The sequence below is a fragment of the Chiloscyllium plagiosum genome, chromosome 20, assembly GCF_004010195.1.
Source record: "Chiloscyllium plagiosum isolate BGI_BamShark_2017 chromosome 20, ASM401019v2, whole genome shotgun sequence".
NCBI lineage: Eukaryota > Metazoa > Chordata > Chondrichthyes > Orectolobiformes > Hemiscylliidae > Chiloscyllium > Chiloscyllium plagiosum.
Genome location: NC_057729.1, coordinates 38,760,004 through 38,781,925, shown reverse-complemented (window position 1 = coordinate 38,781,925; position 21,922 = coordinate 38,760,004). Strand labels below are relative to the sequence as shown.

Here is a 21,922-nt window from a genome sequence, read left to right as displayed (position 1 = left end):
TAGTTGCTTCTGATTGCCAGCATCCACTGTTCTTTGTTTTGATTTTGGTTTTTTTTTTGGACAGATTTACGTCTGTCAGCTTCAAAGGTCAAACAAATAAATCTTGACAAAACGAAATCGACCGTTCATGTTTCCTCAAGTCACCTGTTCATTCTCTTTTTCTGGGGGGTTGGAAATTAATTGGAATTACTTAAAATAGTAGGCCAAACTCCAAAAATGAGGGAAAATACGGAAAGGAAGAAATTGGTGAAACCCCCGTCAGTAAGTTTGGGAGACAGCGGACGGGGGATTTCACAACCTGTTGAGGTTTCCAAAAATAGCTCCCGGATATTGTAATGTACACACATTAATGAACATGCACACTGAGTGGTGCAAGGCAACAGGAGAAGAATTGCCTGGAGCCCATTCAAAGCGGCTTCGGGTTGCAGCTGACGTCAGGCTTTCTGAGTGTGTGAAGCTCCTGGGCGCTTTGCACTGGAGCAAAGCGAGGGAACAGCGAACTTCCAGAGCCACCCTCCCCCCGGCATTGGCAAGCTGGCTGTGCTTTATAGATGAGCGTTGTATGGACTCCGGGGGAGAAGTTGTTGTCCTCCCCCTTCTGTTGCTCTATCTGTGCGCCCGGGGAAGGGAGAAAGAGCCTTGAACTTCTTGCTGCAGCAACAGCTGCTTCGCTCGATCTGGTGTCTCCTCGCAGCTGGAGCTGTTGCCATAGAGAAGCTTGTTTGATTCACCATTCGCCCTGTCAGCGCTGAAGTGTCGGGAGACTAATTACTGTGGGGACCCACTGGCTGTCTCTGAGGAAACTGGGTAAGCATGAGCAACTGAGTTTCTGCGTTTTCACTTCTGCTCTGCTGGTAATCGCAACTGGGGAACGAGAAAGCTGCAGCCCGCAGGAGTCAGCTCCACTATCAGGCTCCCATTAGTTCCCTGTTTGTTGATTATTTGGGAGTATGTATGTAAATAGCACACACCTTTTACCATGTGACAAACGACTTGGCACGAAGGCAACTTTTGGATGGCCGAAGGTGAAAGAGAGTCTGTTGTATAGCGATAGTAAAATGTACGGTACATAAGAATTCGCTTTCCACAAATTATCGATTCAGGCCCTATGATAGCAAGTGCCAACGGTGTTACACCTGATATCAATCCGACAAACTCGAGGGCCGAAGGGCCTCTTCTGTATTGTATGATTCTATGCCCTGTCCACAATAAAGTGGGTCAAATGAGCCAGTTACCTGCCCAACAGTCTACTCTTAATCATTAGCGGAGTGACAAAGGGGGGCCCATTGACAGTGCCATCAAGCAGCACTTAGGACCCCGTTCACTGATGCTGACTTTCCAGCAAGATACCTCAGCTTCTTGCAGACATAAACAAAAGAGCTGGACTCAAGGGGTGAGGTGAGAATTACTTGCTTTAACATTCTGCAGCATTTGCCTCACTGTGGCATCAAGGAGCTCCAACGAAACTGAAGTCAGTGGCAATCAGGGGGAACACTCTCCACTGGTTGGAGTTGTACCAGCAAGACCATACCAAACTAAGAAAATGCAACCCATGTGGACCTTCAACTCCGCTCTGTTTCTACGCAAGCACAGATAAAAAATTCCCATGAAGATCTTGTTCCAAAACATCGTATACCATTTGTTGTACCTTTGAAAGACAGGGGGGCAATGAATTTTGTTTTTGACAGATGGCTGATGTTCACAACATGAGTTGACATTAATTGATGATAATTGTTCATTTAAAATAGTCACCTTCCAAAATCCATGTTATAAAACAGATTATTTGTTACAATGTTAATCATATGTTTACCTTTATCTCCTTTGCTTATTATTTTGCATTGTCGAACTATTTTATATTTTAATACCACTGCAGCACCATTAACTTTTGTTGAGTCAGTGATTACTTTTCAGAATTAATGTAAGTGATTATTCCTGTATCATTAAAAGAACAATAACTAGTTTCAACTTGATCTGTACTCATAGTAGCAGAAATTGGCAGATAATGAGTGGATAATTGTGAGTGAAAATTGAGGTTCCACCCTCGATGATATAATCACATCACTTGGCTCCATAATTCTAGCTAACCTGACTGCTGCCAAACTTTCCAATTGTATTGATGCCTGTAGCTCTTGCCGTCACCTTTGTTTCTTTTAGAAGTTGATTTTCTGGCTGTGATTTAAAAAATAATTCACTCATGGGGTGTGGTTGTCTCTGCCTGCGCCAACACTTTATTGCCTGTCTTTAGCTGCCATTGAGAAGATTGCTTTCTAGAATATTTTTCATCGGTATTCACACTGGAAAAAGACAATGTTGTCGAGGAGACTACTGAGATACAGGCTACGAGACTAGATGGGATGAGGTTCACAAGGAGGAGGTGTTAGCAATTCTGGAAAGTGTGAAATGTCCCCTGATCCAGATGGGATTTATCCTAGGATTCTTTGGAAAGCCAGAGAGGAGATTGATCTTTATGTCATCATTGTTTTCAGGAATAGTGCCAGAAGACTGGAGGATAGCAACTTTTGTTCCCTTGTTCAAGAAGGGAAGTAGAGACAACCCTGGTAATTATAGACCAGTGAGCCTTACCTCAGTTGTGGATGAAGTGTTGGAAAAGTTTATAAGACATAGAATTTACAATCATCTCGAATGGAGTAAGTTGATTCGGGATTGTCAACACGGTTTTGTGAAGGGTAGGTCATGTCTCACAAACCTTATTGAGTTCTTTGACCAGGTGACCAAACAGGTGGATGAGGGTAAAGCAGCTGATGTGGTGTAAATGGATTTCAGGAAGACATTTGATAAGGTTCCCCACAATAGGCTATTGCACAAAACATGAAGGCATGGGATTGAGGGTGATTCAGCAGTTTGGATCAGAATTTGGCTAGCTGGAAGAAGACAGAGTGGTGGTTGATGGGAAATATTCATCCTGGAATTCAGTTACCAGTGGTGTACCACAAGGATCTGTTTTGGATCCACTGCTGTTTGTCATTTTTATAAAGGACCTGGATGTGGGTGTAGAAAGATGGGTTGGTAAATTTGCGGATGACACTAAAGTCAGGAGAGTTGTGGATAGTGCAGAAGGATGTTGTAGGTTACAGACGGGTATAGATGAGTGCACAGCTGGGCTAAGAGGTAGCAAATGGAGTTTAATGCAGAAAAGTGTGAAGTGATTCACTTTGGAAGAAGCAACAAGAATGCAGAGTACTGGGCTAATGGTAAGATTCTTGGTAGTGTAGATTAGATTACTTACAGTGTGGAAACAGGTCTTTCAGCCCAACAAGTCCACACTGACCCTCCGAAGAGTAACCCACCCAGACCCATTCCCCCTGACTAATGCACTTAACACTATGGGCAATTTAGCATGGCCAATTCACCTGACCTGCACATCTTTGGACTGTGGGAGGAAACCGGAGCACCTGGAGGAAACCCACACAGATACGGGGGAATGTGCAAACTCCACACAGACAGTCACCTGAGGTGGGAATTGAACCTGAGTCCCTGGCGCTGTGAGGCAGCAGTGCTAACCACTGAGCAACCGTGCCACCGATGAGCTGGGAGAGCTCCGTGTCCACACACATAAATCCCTGAAAGTTGCCACCCAGGTTGATAAGATTGTTAAGAAGGCATACAGTATGTTAGCTTTTATTGGGGGAGGGATTGAGTTTCAGAACCATGAGGACATGCTGCAGCTGTAAAAAAACTCTGTTGTGGCCGCACTTGGAGTATTGTACGTAGTTCTGGTCACTGCATGATAGGGAAGATGTGGAAACTTTGGAAAGGGTTCAGAGGAGATTTACTAGGATATTGCCTGGTATGGAGGGAAAGTCTTACAAGGATAGGCTGAGAGACTTGAGGCTATTTTCATTGGATAATTGAGACATATAAGATAATCAGAGGGTTAGATAAGGTGGACAGTGAGAGCCTTTTTCCATGGATGGTGATGGCTAGCATGAGGGGACATATCTTTAAATTGAGGGGTGATAGAGATAGGACGGATATCAGAGGTAGTTCTTTACTCAGAAAGTAGTAGGGGTGTGGAACATATTGCCTGAAACAGTAGTAGACTTTCCAACTTTCTGGGCATTTAAATGGTCATTGGATAAACATTTGACTAAAATGGAATAATGTAGGTTAGATGGGCTTCAGATTGGTTTCACAGTCAATGCAACATCAAAGCCCGAAGGGCCTTTATTGCGCTATAATGTTCTATGTTCTAATAGTTGCAGTCCATGGGCTGTAGGTACACCCATATTGCAGTCAGGGAAAGAATTCCAGATTTTGATCTCACGATGCTGAGAATGTAATATATTTCCAAGTCAGGATTGTGTTTGGTCCAGAGGGGAACTTGCAGGTAATGATGTTCCCATGCATCTGCTGCCCTTGTTATTCTCAATGGAATTAGACTTGAGATTGGAAGATGCTATCTGACGACCTTTGGTAAAATATTGTACTGCATTTTGTAGATAGTACACATTGCTGCTATTGAGCATATGTGGTTCAGTGAGTGAATGTTTGTGGATGTGGTGCCAATCAAGTGGCTTCTTTGTCCTGGGCATTGTCAAGACTTTTGAGTGTTGTTGGAGCTGCACACTCCCAGGTAAGTGGGGAGTATTCCTTCATACTCCTGACTTGGGCCTTTCGATGGTGGACAGGCTTTGGGGTTTAAGAGGCACAGTATTCCTAGCATCTGACTTCTCTTGGAGCTATTGTATTTATGTGTCTGGTCCAGTTATGTTTCTGATCAATGGTAACCCCCAGAGTCAAAAGTGTGGTATTTAATAATGGTAATGCCATTGAACGTCAAGAGGTGGTCATTAGATTGTCTTTTATTAGAGATGGTATTTGTTTGGCATGAATGTTACTTGCCAAGTTTCATCCCAAACCCAGATATCGTCCACATCTAGTTACATTTGGATATAGTCTGGTTCAGAACCTGAAGAGTCATGAATAGAATCTTCGAGTCAAAGAGACATACGGCATGGAAACAGACCCTTCGGTCCAACTTGCCCATGCCGACCAGATATCCTAACTTAATCTAGTCCCATTTTCCAGCACTGTGCCCATATCCCTCTAAACCCTTCCTATTCATAGACCCATCCAGATACCTTTTAAATGTTGTAATTGTACCAGCCTCCACTGCTTCCTCTGGTAGCTCATTCCATGCACGCACCACCCTCTGTGTGAAAAGGTTGCCCCTTAGAACACTTTTAAATTTTTCCCCTCTCATCCAAAACGTATGCGCTCTAGTTCTGGACTCACCAAGCCCGGGGCAAAGACCTTGTCTATTCACCCTACCCAGGTCCCTCATGATTTTATAAACCTCTATAAGGTCAGCTTGTTCAGCCTCTTCAACCCTGACAACATCCTTGTACATCTTTTATGAACCCTTTCACGTTTGACAACATCACTCCAATAGGAAAGAGCCCAGAATTGCACGCAATATTCCAAAAGTGGTCCAGCCAATGTCCTGTACAGCTATAACATTACCTCCCAACTCCTGTACTTGGTGCTCTGCCCAATATAGGAAAGCATATCAAATGCCTTCTTCACTATCCTATCTACCTGCAACTCCATTTTCAAGGAACTATGAACCTGGACTCCAAGGTCTCTTTGTGGCACCACTCCCCAGGACCTTACCATTAAGTGTATAAGTCCTGCTCTGATTTGCCTTTCCAAAATGCAGCACCTCACATTTATCTAAATTAAACTCCATCTGCTACTTCTCAGCCCATTGGCCCATGTGATTAAGAATCCGTTGTACTTTGAGGTAACCTTCTTCACTGTCCACTACACCTCCAATTTTGGTGTCATCTCCAAATTTACTAACTATATCTCCTATGTTCACATTCAAATCATTTATATAAATGACGAAAAGCAGTGGACTCAGCACTGATCCTTGTGGCACACCACTGGTCATAGGCCTCCAGTCTGAAAATCAATCCTTCACCATTGCCCTCTGTATTCTACCTTCAAGCCAGTTCTGTATCCAAATGGCTAGTTCTCCCTGTATTCCGTAAAATCTAACAGTCTACCACGAGGAACCTTGTCGAATGCCTTACTTAAATCCATACAGATCACATCTACTGCTTTGGCCTCATCAATCCTCTTTGTTACTTCTTCAAAAAACTCAATCAAGTTTGTGAGACATGATCTCCCATGTTCAAAGCCATGTTGACTATCCCTAATCAGTCCTTGCCTTACCAAATACATGTAAATCCTGTTCCTCAGGATTCCCTCTAACAACTTGCTCACCACTGTTGTGGACTAGGCCAGACCACTCAAAACATTCTTAAGCAGGCAGCCCAGACCATAACTTTGCAATTTGTTTTGGTAAGTATACTACTCAGATTAAGTTAGTGAGGTTAACTACCAGGTTTAAAACAGACAAATAAAATTATTCACAAAATTACACAATGAAACACGAAGAACAGAATAATGAACCCCTACAGAGCACAATCTATCCAAACTGGACTTAAGTATGCTGTTCTGAATATATGCAACAATCCCAATAAGCAAGCCTTCTTTAAACCACAGTACAAAAAAGGGTCAAATGCTTAGGTTGAAGTTAGAAGGGCAGAAGAGAGAGTTTCCACATAGCTCATTATTGAACTCCCAACCACTTCTGGACTGAACTAAACTGCTCAGTTGGAGAGCTGACCACTTCCCTTTCATTCTACAGGTTATATCTAAAGCATGACCACTTTGGTCTGAAGTCTCATCTGTTTACATATAAACAAAAGGCCTCTCAAAATCCTTTTCATCTCTGTACCAAAGCAGACTGATCAGAGCCCGGCATGGTTTATTACCCTGCAGAAAAAAACCAATGACAGAGTATCCTTGAGCCAAGGAATAGCTTTGTGAAAAAAAAGGACTAGCTTTGTGACACCACGGACATCAGGCTCACCAGTTTATAGTTCCTTGGATTTTCCTTGCTATCTTTCTTAAACAGTGGCACCACGTTAGCCAACCTCCAGTCTTCCGGCACCTCACCTGTGACTATTGATGATACAAATATCTCAGCAAGGGCCCCAATAATCACTTCCTTAGCTTCCCCACAGAGTTCTAGGGTACACCTGATCAGCTCCTGGGATTTTATCCAGTTTTATGCATTTGAAGACATCTAACACCTCTTCCTCTGTAATATAGACATTTTTCAAGATGTCATCATCTATTTCCCCACATTCTGTATCTTCCATATCCTTCTCCACAGTAAATACTGATGCAAAATACTCGTTTAGTATCTCCTCCATCTCCTAGGGTTCCATACACAGGCCTCTTGCTGATATTTGAGGGGCCCTTTTCTGTCCCTAGTTACCCTTTTGTCCTCAATATATTTGTAAAATCCCTTTGGATTCTCCTTATCCCTATTTGCCAAAGCTATCTTATGTCTGCTTTCTGCCCTCCTGATTTCCCTTTTAAATATGCTCCTACTGCCTTTATATTCTTCTAAGGATTCTCTCGATCTCTCCTGTCTATACCTGACACATGCTTCCTTCTTTATCTTAACCAAAACCTCAATTTCTCTCATCATCCAGCATTCCCTACAATTACCAGCCTTGCCTTACACTCTGAGAGAGATATACTATCTTTGGACTCTTGTTATATCATTTCTGAACACTTCCCATTTTCCAACCGTCCCTTTACCTGTGAACATCTTCCCCAATCAGCTTTTGAAAATTCTTGCCTAATACCGTCAAAATTAGCCTTCCTCCTATTTAGAAATTCAACTTTTAGGTCGGGTCTATCCTTTTGCATCACTATTTTAAATAGAATTATAGTTGCTGACCCCAAAGTGCTCCCCCACTGACACCTCAGTCACCTGCCCTGCCTTATTTCCGAAGAGTAGTTCAAGTCTTGCAGCTTCTCTAGCAGTACATCGACATACTGAATCAGAAAATGTTCTTGTACACACTGAACCAATTCCTCTCCATCTAAACCCTGATCACTATGACAGTCCCAGTCAGTGTTTGGAAAGTTAAAATTCCCTACCATAATCATTGTATTATTCTTACAGATAACTGTGATTTCTTTAAAAGATTGTTTTTTAATTTCCCACTGATTATGTGGGGGGCGGAGGGGGGGTCTATAATTCAATCCCAATAAAGTGATCATCCATTTCATATTTCTCAGTTCCACCCAAATAACTTCGCTGGATGCATTCTCAGGAATATCCTCCCTAAGTACAGCCAGAATGTTATCCCTTATCAAAAATGCCATCCTTCTCCTCTCTTGCCCTCTTTCTATACTTCTGATAGCATTTGTATCCTGGAACATTAAGCTGCCAGTCCTGTCCATCCCTGAGCCATGTCTCTGTAATTGCTATGATATCCCAGTCCAATGTTCCAAACCATGCCCTGAGTTCACCTGCCTTTCTTGTTAGGCCACTTGCGTTGAAATAAATGCAGTTTAATTTATCTTTCCTCTCTTGTTTTCTGCTTTGTGTCTGCCTGCCATGATTGTTGACTCGCTCCTTTTCCCAATGGCACCAGTCTCAGATTGATCTGTTTTCTCACTATTTCCCTGGGTCCCTCCCCTATACATTACTAGTTTAAATCCTGCTGAGCAGCTCTAGCAAAACTCCCTGCCCGTTTATTAGCTCCCTTCCAACTGAGATGCAATCCATCCTTCTTGTACAGATCACTTCTACTCCAGAAGAGATTCCAATTATCCAAAAATGTGAATCCATCTCCCATGCACCAGCTCCATCCACCATCCACCAGCCATGCATTCATCTGCTCTATCCTCCTATTCCTACCTTCACTAGTCTTAGCACCAGGAGCAATCCAGATATTTCTACCTTTGAGGACTTCCTTTTTAAATTCCCATCTAACTTTCTATATTCTCCCTTCAGAATCTCATCCGTTGCCCTTCCTATGTCGTTAGTTCCAATGTGTACAAAGACCTCCTACTGGTCCTTCTCCCCTTTGAGAATACGCTGCTCCCTCTCTGAGATCTCCTTGATCCTGGCACCAGGGAGGCAACACACCATTCTGATTTTTCGATGCCGGCCACAGAATTATCTGTCCGTGCCTCTGACTAGAGGGTCCACTATCACAATCGATCATTTGGGACCCCTCATACCCCTCACTACATTAGAGCCACTCTCAGTAGCAGAACTTGGCTGTTTGTGCTACATTCCCATGAGAGTGCATCAACCCTTACATTTTCCAAAACAGTATACTTGTTTGAGATGGAGATAGCCATAAGAGACTCCTGCATTACCTGCCTACCCCTGTTTCCTTTCCTGGAGTTAACCCATCTACCTGACTGTATCTGCAGTTTTTCTCCCTTCCTGTAACTGCCTTCCATCAAATCCCCTAGCACCTGTAAGTTCCTTATTTCCTCTAATTGCCGCTACAACCGATAGGATTCACAACCAAAGACACTTCCTGCAGATATAATCATCAGTAACATGAAAACTCTCCCTAAACTCCCACATCTGACAGGAAGAGCACATCACTTTACTAAAGGCCATTTTTGTTCCTTCACAATCTACAGACCCGGAAAATAGCACTGTCATTTTCTCTAAAAAAACACTGCTCCTTGCTGATTTCATACTTATGGCTTATATTTTAAAAATGTAATCAAGAGGCAGATCTCAATAAAGCATATAATCAAGAAAGAACCCACTCTCCTCACTATTGTAGATTTACAACAAGTTTACACTTAAAAACTATGCATTTATCCGTTCCTGTGCAGTGAGCCCTCTCACACAAGTTTCTCCAAGGTCAGCTGTGAATTTTGCTGTTTGTTCATTTTTAGTGCTGAAGATTACACAATCATGAACAAATATCCCCACTTTAGCTCTTACGATGGCGGGAAGGCCATTGATGAAGTAACTGGAGATATTTCAGCTGAGGACATAATGCTGAGGAGTTCCAGCAGAGATGTCCTGGAGCTGAGATGACTGACTTTAACAATCATAGCCATCTTACTGTGTGCCAGATATGATACCCAACAGTGGAGAGTTTGCTCCAATGTCCATTAACTCAATTTTTGTTGGGGTCCTTGATAGCATATTCAATCAATGCATTATTGATATCAAGGGAGGATACCCTCAATTTTCCTCTGAAATTGAGCTCTTCTGTCTGTTTGAACAAAGGCTATAATGAGGTCAAGAACTGAGTGGCCCTGGCAGAACCCAAACTGGACATCATTGAGTAGGTTATTGGAGAAAAGGTGCTGCTTGATGACACCTTCACATTTTAATGATGCTCAAGAATAGATCGATGAAGCAGTAATTGGTCAAGTTGGACTTTATGCTATTATTTTCATGTACAGAACATACCTGGGCAATTTTCTACATATCTGGATACATGCCAGTGTTGTAGATGGACTGGAAGAGCTTGGCTAGCAATGCAGCAAGGTTTTGAGCACAAGACTTCAGTACTGTTGTGGGAATGTCATCAGAGTCCATAGCTTTTGTGGTATCCAGTGCCTCCAATCATTTCTTGATATCACATTGGAGCAAACCAAATTGGCCGAAGACTGGCATTGTGGTTCTGGGGCCCTCTGAAGGAGGCCAACATGGATCCTCCACTGATACTTCTGGCTGAGTATTGTGAATGCTTCAACCTTTTTGCACTTATGTGATGGGCTCCCCCATCCTTGAGAATGAGGATATTTGTGAAGTCTTCTCTTCCAGTGAGTTGTTTCATTATCCACTATCATTCATGACTGGATGTAACCGGAGTGCAGAGTTTCGACCTGATCCGTCGATTGTTGGATAGCTTGGTTCTGTCTACCACTTGCTGCTTATGCTATATAGAATGGAAGTAATCCTGTTTTCTAGCTTTACACCTCATTTTTTTAGGTATGCCCGATACTGCTCCTGGTTTGCCCTGCTTCCACTCTCTATTGAACCAGGGTTTATCCCCTGGCATAATGGTAATGATAGAGTGGGAGATTGTGCTAGAGTATGATTCTGCTGCTGCTGATGGCCCACAGCATCTTATGTATGCCTATCTTGAGTTGCTAGATCTGTTTGAAGTCTGTCCCATTTACCATGGTGATAGTGCCACATAACACAATGTAAAATATTCTCAATGCAAAGGAGGGACTTAATCTCAACAAGGACTGAGCGGTGGCCACTCTTATCAATACTGTCATGGACAGATAAAACTGCAGTCAGTAATTTGGTAAGGATGAGGTCAAGTATGTTTTACCATCTCGTTGGTTCCCTCACCACCCGTTGGTGACTCAGTCTAGCAGCTATGTGCTTGCAGACCCAATCAGCTCAAATAGTAGTGCTGCTTCAGAGCCACTCTTGGTGGTGGACATAGAGTACATTTTGTGCCATAGATTAACTTGATTAGTAGGGGTGCTGCCAAGCTATTCTTGGTGATGGACTTTGAAATCCTCCACCCAGAATATGTTCTGTGTCCTTGCCACCCTTAGTGCTTCTTCCAACATGGTTCCATGAGACTTCATGATGTCCAGAGTCAATGTTGAGTACTCCCAGGGGAACAGCTTATGGATTGTATACCACTGTGCTGCCATCTCTGCTCTGTGTTCTGATGGTGGGAAAGGACATCTTTATGGTAAATGAGGTACCTGGAACATTTTCTGTAACATATGATTCAGTTTGTATGACTATGCCGGGCTGTTGCTTGACTCATCTGTGTGACAGTCCTTCCAATAATGGCAGTGGCTTTCACATGTTTGTAAGGAGGACTTTGTCGGTTCAACAGGGCTGTTTTAGCTGCTGTCATTTCCAGTACCCGAGTTGATGCCAAATCTCTGTTTACTATACTTCCTGCAATTGATATAACTGAGTGGCTTGCTCAATTGTTATTGTGTAATTGAGCATGGGGGAGGTACAGAGCTATGAACAAGTATCATACGTATCAGCTGACTTCTACATTCACAATGTCACGTTTCCATAGCCTCAACTCCAGTACATGCTTTGGTGGCTCCTATCCTAAATTTATTAAAACCAGCAATATTTATGATAAATAATTCAGATAGTTTCCTGATGAGAGCATGATGAAGTATAAGCATCTGTTCACATCTTTTGCCACTGTGCACTGGTGGTGGTGGAAGGAGTGAATGCTTGTAGATGTGGTGCCAATCAAATGGGCTGCATTGTCCTGGATGGCGTTGAGCTTCTTGAGTGTTGTCGGAGTCATCCAGACAAGTGGGGAGTTTTCCATCACTGTGTTATATTATGCTTGTCGATGGTGGGCAAGGTTTCGAGCTTCTGACCTGCACTTGTAGCCACTGTATTTGTATGCAAGTCTAGTTCAGTTTCTAGTCAATTGCAACCCCGGAATATCGATAGTGGGCGATTTGGAGATGGCATTGTCATTGAAAATGCACCTTAATAGACTTTAAGAGACAAGTGTGAAGAACAAGCATTATGCTATCACTTACATATACACTTATATATTTATTTGTTTAATGTCTTTATTAATTTGTTTGGGATGGAGGTGTCACCGTCACTGTCAAGGAAAACATTTATTACAAATCACTAATTGCCCTCGAGAAGGTGGTGATAAGCCTCCTTCTTCAGCTGCTGCATACCCTCTGGTATAAGTATCTCTAAAGTGGATAGGGGATTTCAGGGGTTTAACTCAGCAATGATGAAGAAATGCCAGTATAAATTAAGATGGTGTGAGGCTTGGGGGGAAACCTTGAATTTATTGGTTCCTATATGTCTGCTGCCTTTTTCTTCTTGCTGGCAGAAATTGTAGGCTTGGGAGATGCTGTCTAAGAAGCTTTGGTATCTTTCTGCTATTCTTTTGATGGTAAACTGTGTAACCACATTGCCCTGGCAGTGGAGTGAATAAAGGTGCAATGTTGTGGTTGTTTTATCCTGAGTTATGTTGAGTGTTTTTGAGTGTTATTGGAGCTGTAGCTATTCAGGCATATGGAGAGCATTTCTTCAAACTTCTGACTTGTGCCTTGCAGCAAATATTAGGTAATACCCAGTGTTAGCGCGGATGAAATTATATCAGTCCGAGCCCAGAGTGCGGTTCAACAATCGGTAACGTTTATTACTGCAGTAACGCCGGCGGAGATCAACCGAGGTCCGAATCTCGGCTGCTCTGCTGTTCCTGCGCGCAGCTTCATATTGTATACTTTTAGTTGTCAGGATGTGTGGGATTTGAGGATGAATGGGATGATAGTTCCCCATCATCACTGGAGTAGGTGCGAATAGGCTGTTTCCTGCCATCCCAGGAGAGTTGCAGGGCACGCACAATAGGGTGCTAATTGGTTTATGTAAAACGGGTCTGGATATTATCTGCTTGTCTCTCTCTGTGAGGGCAGGGGCTAGCACCCCCCTTTGTTCTCTTGGGGTTTTGGTGTGTATTGGTCTGTCCGTTCCTGTCTGGTGGATGCCTGTCCTTTGTGTCAGAATGGCTCCGTATCGATGGGTATGGGTGTGTTTCAGTCAGTCTCTTGATGTGATTAGGAGATGGGTTTCCATATTTAATTAATTCCGGAGTTTTGGCCCATGCGTCATGGGTAATGTTGGTCTAGTGTGGATTCTATCTGTCCTCTGTCTCCTATCTCCCAGTCACGTGGGCAGACCGGCAGCTACTGAGGTTTTGTGGGTTTTAAAGCTGCGACTGCTGTTTAAAACACAAAAAATGAATTCTTATCGTTTCCTGATGTAGGCATAGTCCCGTGGCAAATGCCGGGCGGCTCTGATGCCCGCTTGCACCCAGTCTTTGACTTAGTGTTGTGGTTCAGCTAAATTTCTGGTCAGTAATGATTCATTGGATATTGATGGTGGGCAATTTGATGATACCAGTGACTTTCAAGCATGGGTGTGGGGATAGCAGTGATTATACTGTCTGGTTGAAAATAACCATTGCAAGACACTGTGTGACACAAATGTTAGTTGCCACTTTTCAGCCCGACTATGTACTTTTGCTGGAAAAGGAAAATTCTCTGATTAATCATGAAATTACCTTTTTAATTTTCCTACTTAGGCAATCTTGTACTCATGACTTTTGTTTTTTTAAACTATTTGGGACTGAACTGACCAATACTAGCAGAGGGTGTGTGCATTCTGTGATATAAGGTGTGTGATTTGTTTTTATTTAAATAGAGTGTGGAGTTTGAACTCGTGGCATCTGGGTATCAATTTGAGTGCATGAGGAGGTTTAGTGCTTGACTTGTGCATATTTCTAGAACCATAATATTTTCTAAAAACCAGCATGAAAGAGTGAATCCCTTGGGGATAATGGGAATTTATTTGCACTGAAACAGTTTTAAAAGTATACGAAATAATCATTGAAGAGCATTAGAATAATTTTTATCCTTAAAAGACAAACCTCATGGCTTGGAAAACTTGTGCTTTCTGTTTAAAAGGATCAGGCTTTTGTTTTGCTTATGGAAAACAGAAACATAGGTCAATAATCTTTTGTATTTCAGTTTGCAGAAGTCTTAATTTAAAATTAGATGTTTGAAACAATTCTTCTCGAGAAAGGAGTTAGTTTAGAAGTATTATAAAATATCTTTCTTCAGTGTAAGGATTTTAGTTTTAAAGTTCCAGGCCAGAAGTGTTTGGTTTGAATCCTGAAGGGATTATTGAAGAGGTTATTGAAAAAGACTAAACTTAGCTGTATGAACACTCAAGGAAGAGGCTACTAATTTCTCAAGACAGGGAATTGAAAGAAACAGTTAAAGTAAACCATATGATAGAGAACAAATATTTTCTGGTGTTTTGGTAGAATAAAGTGATGGCCTTGGAATAGATTAAATTTCATTTTACCATGTGCTTCAATCTTTCAAAATGTATTTTGTGTAACTAGTTTAGTTTATTCTATTCTATATTCATTTCTTTTACATAATAGACTTCTGATTTATTGTTAAAACCACATCTGCTACATTGCATGGTTGTATTTTAGTGAAAGACCACCTTGTTAAATAAAACAAATATGATCTATTCAGCCAGATATAAGTCTAGGATCTGACTCGATTACTAGTAATGTTAGCTGGGCTCATAACGATACCTAAAGGTATGAAGGTAATGCTAGAAACATAGTTAAATCCATGGTGGAAACTGCTGATGGTTAGTTCATACTTAAATGAAGGATCCAAAACTGGCACAGACCCCCATCAGACAGATTTTACTTCTTTGTTAAATACACATTACCATTTTCTTATTATTTGAAGATATAATTTGGAATGTTACTGCCTTGGGAAGATTTCAGTGGTCATTAGGATAATAACTCATTATATGAGAGACAGAGAAAAAAAATCAAGGAAATAATAAATAGCAAGAGATATATTTGAGGGAGTGAGAAGGTTAATTATTTTAGACAGCAGAAAATCAGAGATGCTTATCATTATATGAAATAAATTTCTGGATCCAATGAAGTTGTCAATAACAGTGAACTACCTGCCTTCCTGCTCAACTTGATAGGATAATCAGATGGCTGCAATTCTGTTACAACCTTCCAACACCCTTCAACAATCCATTATCCTTGTTATTACTTAGCAGATGATGGAATTTGAATTCAATAAAGACAAAATCTGGAATTAAGAGTATCATGATTACTGTGAAGTTATTGTTGATCATGAGGGGAAAAACCACATCTGGTTCATTAATGCTTTTTTCGGGAAGGAAACTGCCATCGTTACCTGGTCTGGCCTACATGTGACTTCAGACCACTCAGCAATGTGGTTGACATTTAATTGTCCTCCAAAATGGCCGAGTAGCCCACTCAATTATAATAATTTTTATGAAGTCTCAACAAAAAAATCTAACCTAATATTGGACATGATGAATGCAACACAAGCCTGACGATGCTACAGTCCTTCCTACTAACATATGGGGACTAGTGTCAAAATTGGGAGAGCTGTCTCACAGACTAGTCAAACAAGAGTCTGACATTGCCTGATTCTGTAAGACTATGTCCCAAACACCAGTATCACCATCCCTGGATGTATCCTATCCCACCTACAGAAAAGACCCAGCAGAGATGGCAACATGTGAGGATACAGTCAGGTGGGAGTTCCCTGGAAGTCCTGAACATTGACTCTAGACATCATGAAGTCTCATGACATCAGGTCAAATATGGGCAAGGAAACCTCCTGCTGATTACAATGTACCATCCTCCCTTGGGCCATGACTCTGTGCTCCTCCATGTTGGACAACAGTTGGAGGAAGCATTAAGGGTGGCAAGGACATAGAATGTACTCTGGGTAGGCAATTTCAATGTCCATCACCAAGAATGGCTTGGCAGCACCCCTACTAATCAAGATAGTTGAGTCCCAAAGGAATTTGCTGCTGGACTGGGCTTGCGGCAAATGGTGAGGAAACCAACAAGAGGCAAAAACACACTTGACTTAATGCTCATCAAGCTGTTTGCCACAGATGCATTTGTGCATGATATTATCGTCAACAGTGACCACCACAGATTCCTTGTGAAGGAGAAGTCCCATCTTCACATGCTTTACATTGTGTTATGTGTGGCACTATCACTGGGCTAAATGGCACAGACTTGAAACAGATCTACAACTGGGCATCCACGAGGTGCTGTGGGTGATCAGCTGTGGCAGGATCATACTCCAGCACAATCTTCAACTTCAAGATCTGGCATATGCTCCACTCTACCACTACTATTAATAGAAGCAATCAACCCTGGTTCGATAAAGAGTGAGGAATGCATACAGGAGCATTTATACTTAAAAATTAGATGTCAATGTGGTAAAACTACAAAATGGGGTGGCGTGCAAGCCAAACAGTATGAGCAGCAAGTCATTGTCAGGGCTCAGCAAACCCACAACCAACGGATTCTGTCATGTGACCCTGGATACTTATAAGTTTTACTTCTATATTTTCCACTTTCATTTATAGCTTTTCTACTTCCTATAACCAGCTTTGTTTTGATTTTCTCTGAATGTCCTCTTAGGCTGCCAACTCCTGACAAGCGAGTTTAAGCTCTTACCAACAAGACCAGATTAAATTGTGTAGGGGGGAGTGATCAGCTTTGTACTAACTCAAGAGTTAGATCAGGTGTTTAATTGAAATATCTAATTTTTCTTCGGTATCTACAGTAATAACTTGAATCATGTGGAATCCTCCAAATTCCTCCACCTTTAATGGATTCTTTCAAAGGGCTAGGTGAAAGTGAGGACTGCAGATGCTGGAGATCAGACTCTAAATTAGAGTGATGCTGGAAAAGCACAGCAGGTCAGGCAGCATCCGAGGAGCAGGAAAATCGATGTTTTGTGCTTTTGCCCGAAACGTTGATTTTCCTGCTCCTTGGATGCTGCCTTACCTGCTGTGCTTTTCCAGCACCTCTCTTTCGAAGGGCTGCAGACACAGGGTCAGAATCTTCAGTTTCTTGGGAAATTCCCACAAAGTCTGCTGTGTTGAGGCTTCTGCACAGTCCTGTCATGCAATTTCAGCTTGCACTGTTCCAATGACTATCTGGCTATTGGAACATCCAAGCCCTAATGTCAGCTCCCCAAATATCTCTGCTCATTCACCCTGAGCAGCTGTATATTTCCAATGTATGCTGTTTTAATTAACAATAGATTAGATTCCCCTACAGTGTGGAAACAGGCCCTTCGGCCCAACAAGCCCACACCGACCCTCTGAAGAGTAACCCGCCCAGACCCATTTCCCTCTGACTAATGCACCTAACACTATGGGCAATTTAGCATGGCCAAATCACCTGACCTGTACATCTTTGTACTGTGGGAGGAAACTGGAGCACCCGGAGGAAACCTACACAAATGCAGGGAGAATGTGCAAACTCCACACAGACAGTCGCCCAAGGCTGGAATCGAACCTGGGTCTCTGGAGCTGTGAGGCAGCGGTGCTAACCACTGAGCCACAGTGCCACACGTAAGTGGTATGCGGGTGTTTAATTCCAAATTCTGTGGTATTGGCTGATTTCAGCTGGAAGAAAATTCTGAGTAATGAAGTACTACAATTGGTCTCAAAGTCCCATGGTTAGAGGGTAGGAAAAGAAATTAGTCAATATTCCTGTCTCTGATTGTAATTGGGAAGGTGATTGCTGAGTGGTATTATCACTGGACTGTTAATCCAGAAACCCTGGTATTGTTTTGTGGACCCAGGTTCCAATCCCACCATTTCAAATGGTGAAATTTGAATTCAATTACAAAAAATCTGGAATGAAGAGTCTTGTTGTTGATTGTCAGGAAACACTCGTCTGGTTCACTCTATCCTTTAGGGAAGGAAACTGCTATCCTTATTGGTTCTGGCCTACATGTGACTCCAGACCCACTGCTTAACTGCTCTTTGAGCAATTGGAGATGAGCAACATAGCTGGCCCAACCAGCAATGCTCACACCCCATGAATGAATTTTAAAAATTGAGTGATCTATATCTGCACAACAAATAAGCACAAGCAAGAATGCAATGCTGTCAAAGTTGAAGACTTTTCCAAAACTTGATGGGTACAATAAGAACACTACATGCAAACACATGAATCACGGCGATCTAGGAAAAGCAGCAGACAGCTGAACTGCAAGAATCAGGAATTTTTGAGAGCATGATAAAATCATCAGGAAAGAAATGATAAGGTTCTATCAGCTTCAATAATTGAGAGTGCGCTTTCCTCTGCAATAAAAGGGAAAACTCCCATGCTACTTTCAAAACCTGAACACAGTCTCTGATGATGTTTCAGTGGAGGACTGTATTGTGCAGCATTCAATGTTTTAGCTAACACGACATCTGAGGCCTTATTACATAACAATTTCTGAACAAGAGCTGAGAGTGCCCCCAGTGTTTTGACCAAAATTGTTCTCTCAACTAAGACCAGCTAAATCAGTTGTCATTTTTATGATTGTTTACAGGCACAGTTGTTGCTGCATTTACCAGCATAATATAAAGGAATTAGACACACATCAAAATGCCTGCTTGACTTAAGAAATTTGCATTGCTGTACTTTATTTCAAATGAGAATTATAAGCATTACAATAAGAATAAGTAAAGCTCTTAGTTCCACCAGAGTGTATGAAGTCATAATTAGAATTATGTAGCTCTTCCTTGAAACTACATGATGACAAGGAAAGCTTTTATTAAGAATCTCCATTTTATGGAGGAGGATTCAGGCCAGTCCATATGTAACAACTGGATGTGAAAGCACTGCTCAGATTTTGGTTGCTGTGATAAATTGCTCCAGAACAGCTGAGAAATCTACGAAATTCTAAAACAATCAACATTATAATTAATGCAACTCACAAAATTCCAAAAAATGGCCAGTTTGCCCCATCTCTCAATGATAGCAGATCCTTTAAAATACTCCCAGATTAGTATCTGTTCTTAAAACCAATCAGTTCTTCTTCGGGCCACACCATATCTGTTTAAATAAATTTAATTGCACAAACAAACAAGGAATAAGAGTTGGCCACTGAACTCTTCACATCTACTTCTCTATTCAATAAGGTCATTAGCTGATCTGATTTTAACCTCAACACTATATTCCTGCGTATCCCTGATAATCTTTCATCCCCTTCATTAGAATTGAAGAATCATAGTATCCCTACAGTATGGACATAGGCCCTTTGACCCAACAAGTCCACACATACCTTCTGAAGTATAACCCACCCAGACCTATTCCCCTACCCTATATTTACCCCTGACTAATGCATCTAACCTACACATCCCTGAACACTATGGGCAATTTAGTATGGCCAGTTCACCTGAACTGCACATCTTTGGATTGTGGGAGGAAACCAGAGCACATGGAGAAAACCCATCCAGACATGGGGAGAATGTGCAAGCTCCACACAGACAGTCACCCGAGGCTGGAGTTGAACCTGGGTTCCTGGTGCTGTGAGGCAGCAGTGCTAATCACTGAGCCATTGTGCCATCCATAAAGAATCTGCCTACCCCTTCTTAAAATACTTACAAATTCTGCCTCCAGTGCCTTTTGAGGGAGGGAATTCCAAAGACTGCCAACTCTCTGAGAGAAAATAATGTTTCATCATCTCTGTCTTAATGGGCAACCCCATATTTTTAATTGTGACCCCTAGTTCTACAATGCCCCACAAGAGGAAATATCCTTTCCACATCCACCTGGTCGAGACCACTTAAGATCCTATAAGTTTCAATCAAGTCACCTCTGACTCTTGAACTTCAGAGGTTTTAAGCTTACCCTGTGTAGCTATTCCTTACGAGGCAATCCACCTATTCCAGATGTTGGTCCAGTAAATCTTCTCTGAACTGCATCCAATGAATTCCATAAATAGAGTGCCCAGTATAGTCCACAGTATTCCAGATGCAATCTTATCAATGCCCTGTAAAACTGAACATAATCATCCTACTCTTTCATTCAATTTCCCTTGTAATAAAGCATAAAACAAACTATTAGTTTTCCTGATTACTAGCTGTACCTGCATATTAACCTTCTGCAGTTCATGCACTAGGACACCCACATCCCTGCATCTCAGAGCACTCCAACCTCTCACCATTCAGATAATATGCTTCATTTTTATTCTTTCCACCAAAATGGACAACTTTACACTTTCCCACATTATACGCCACCTGCCAGATCTTTGCTTCACCTATTGATATCCCTTTGTAGGCTCCTTTTGTCTTTGTCACAATTCATTTTCCTACCTATCTTCATGTCATCAGAAAATTTAGCTACCATACCATTTGTCCCTTCATCTAATTCATTTGCATAAATTATAAAGAGTTGAGGCTCTAGTACTGGCCCCTATGACACACATGTCATGACACCTGCCACGCTGAAAAAGAAACATTTATTCCTATTCTTTGCTTCCAGTTAGCCAGCCAATCCAGTAATTGATCCATTGGGTTGTGATATATTGCTTCTAGACAGACAAACTAACAGACTAAGAAATGGGTGAAAACTTTGCCTCCATCCATGAACAGTTGATTTATTCTATTTTAACAAAATAAACATAACCATGCAATAAAGGCAAATGCTCATCTACATCCTTCTGTAACACAATTGCAAAAACTGATTGATACTTTTCAAAATTAATTGCCATGTTATGTTGTTTAATTCTGCATTGGTTGATTGGGATAATTTCTTTTGATTGATTGTTCTGTAAAGAATAAGTTTGTCTCTTACCCTTTGTATTGCTAACTGAAGAGTTTCTTAACATGCCAATATTCTACTGACTTTCACATTTGATCAATATTTTTACTCAGCACAGTATACTTGCTACAATAGTAATATTATATTTTAACAACTGATCAGTCTTTTGTATGAAGAAATTACTGTAATTTGCAATCTGTAGTTTAACATGAAATGGATACTCAGTGATAAATATGTTAGGTTCTTTCTTTTCTGCAAATCACTTTTTTTTATCTGTTTTAGATTAGGTAAATGTTCCATAAGGTTCTAACACAGTGTCTGTTTCAGAGAAGTTTTGGGTCCATTGTTTGTTATTTATATAAATGACCTGGATGAGGGGATGGAAGGGTGGGTTAGTAAATTTGTAGATGACACCAAGGTCAGTAGAGTTGTGGATAGTGACGCGGGATGTTGTAAATTACAGAGAGACACAGATAAGCTGCAGAGCTGGGCTGAGAGGTGGAAAATGGAGTTAATGTGGAAAGGTTTGAGGTGATTCACTTGGGAAGGAGTAACAGGAATGCAGAGTACTGGCCTAATGGTAAGATTCTTGGGAGTGTAGATGAGCAGAGAGATTTCGGTGTCTGAGGCTGATAGGGTCGTTAAGGAGACACGTGGTGTGTTCATTTTTATTGGGAGAGGAATTGAGTTTCGGAACCGTGAGATCATGTTGCAGCTGTAGAAAACTCTGGGGCAGCCCCATTTAGAGTATTACTACAGTTCTGGTCACTGCATTAAAGGAAGGATGTGGAAGCTTTGGAAAGGGTTCAAAGGAGCTTTAGTAGGATGTTGCCTGGTATGGAGGGAAGGTCTTATGAGGAAAGGCTGAGGGACTTGAAGCTGTTTTCATTAGAGAAGAAAGTCGAGAGGTGACTTAATTGAGACAT

The 21,922-nt window shown here is 41.7% G+C and overlaps 1 protein-coding gene across 2 annotated transcripts in view; it reads left to right on the top strand.

The window, feature by feature from the left end:
* Positions 1-602: 602 nt before the first annotated feature.
* LOC122560184 (rho GTPase-activating protein 40-like) overlaps positions 603-21,922 on the top strand; it is a 133,836-nt gene continuing 112,516 nt past the window's right edge. For both annotated transcript variants that reach the window (XM_043710571.1, XM_043710572.1), the window contains exon 1: positions 603-807. The gene's annotated coding sequence lies outside the window, so the exon portion shown is untranslated. The remainder of the gene's footprint in view (positions 808-21,922) is intronic.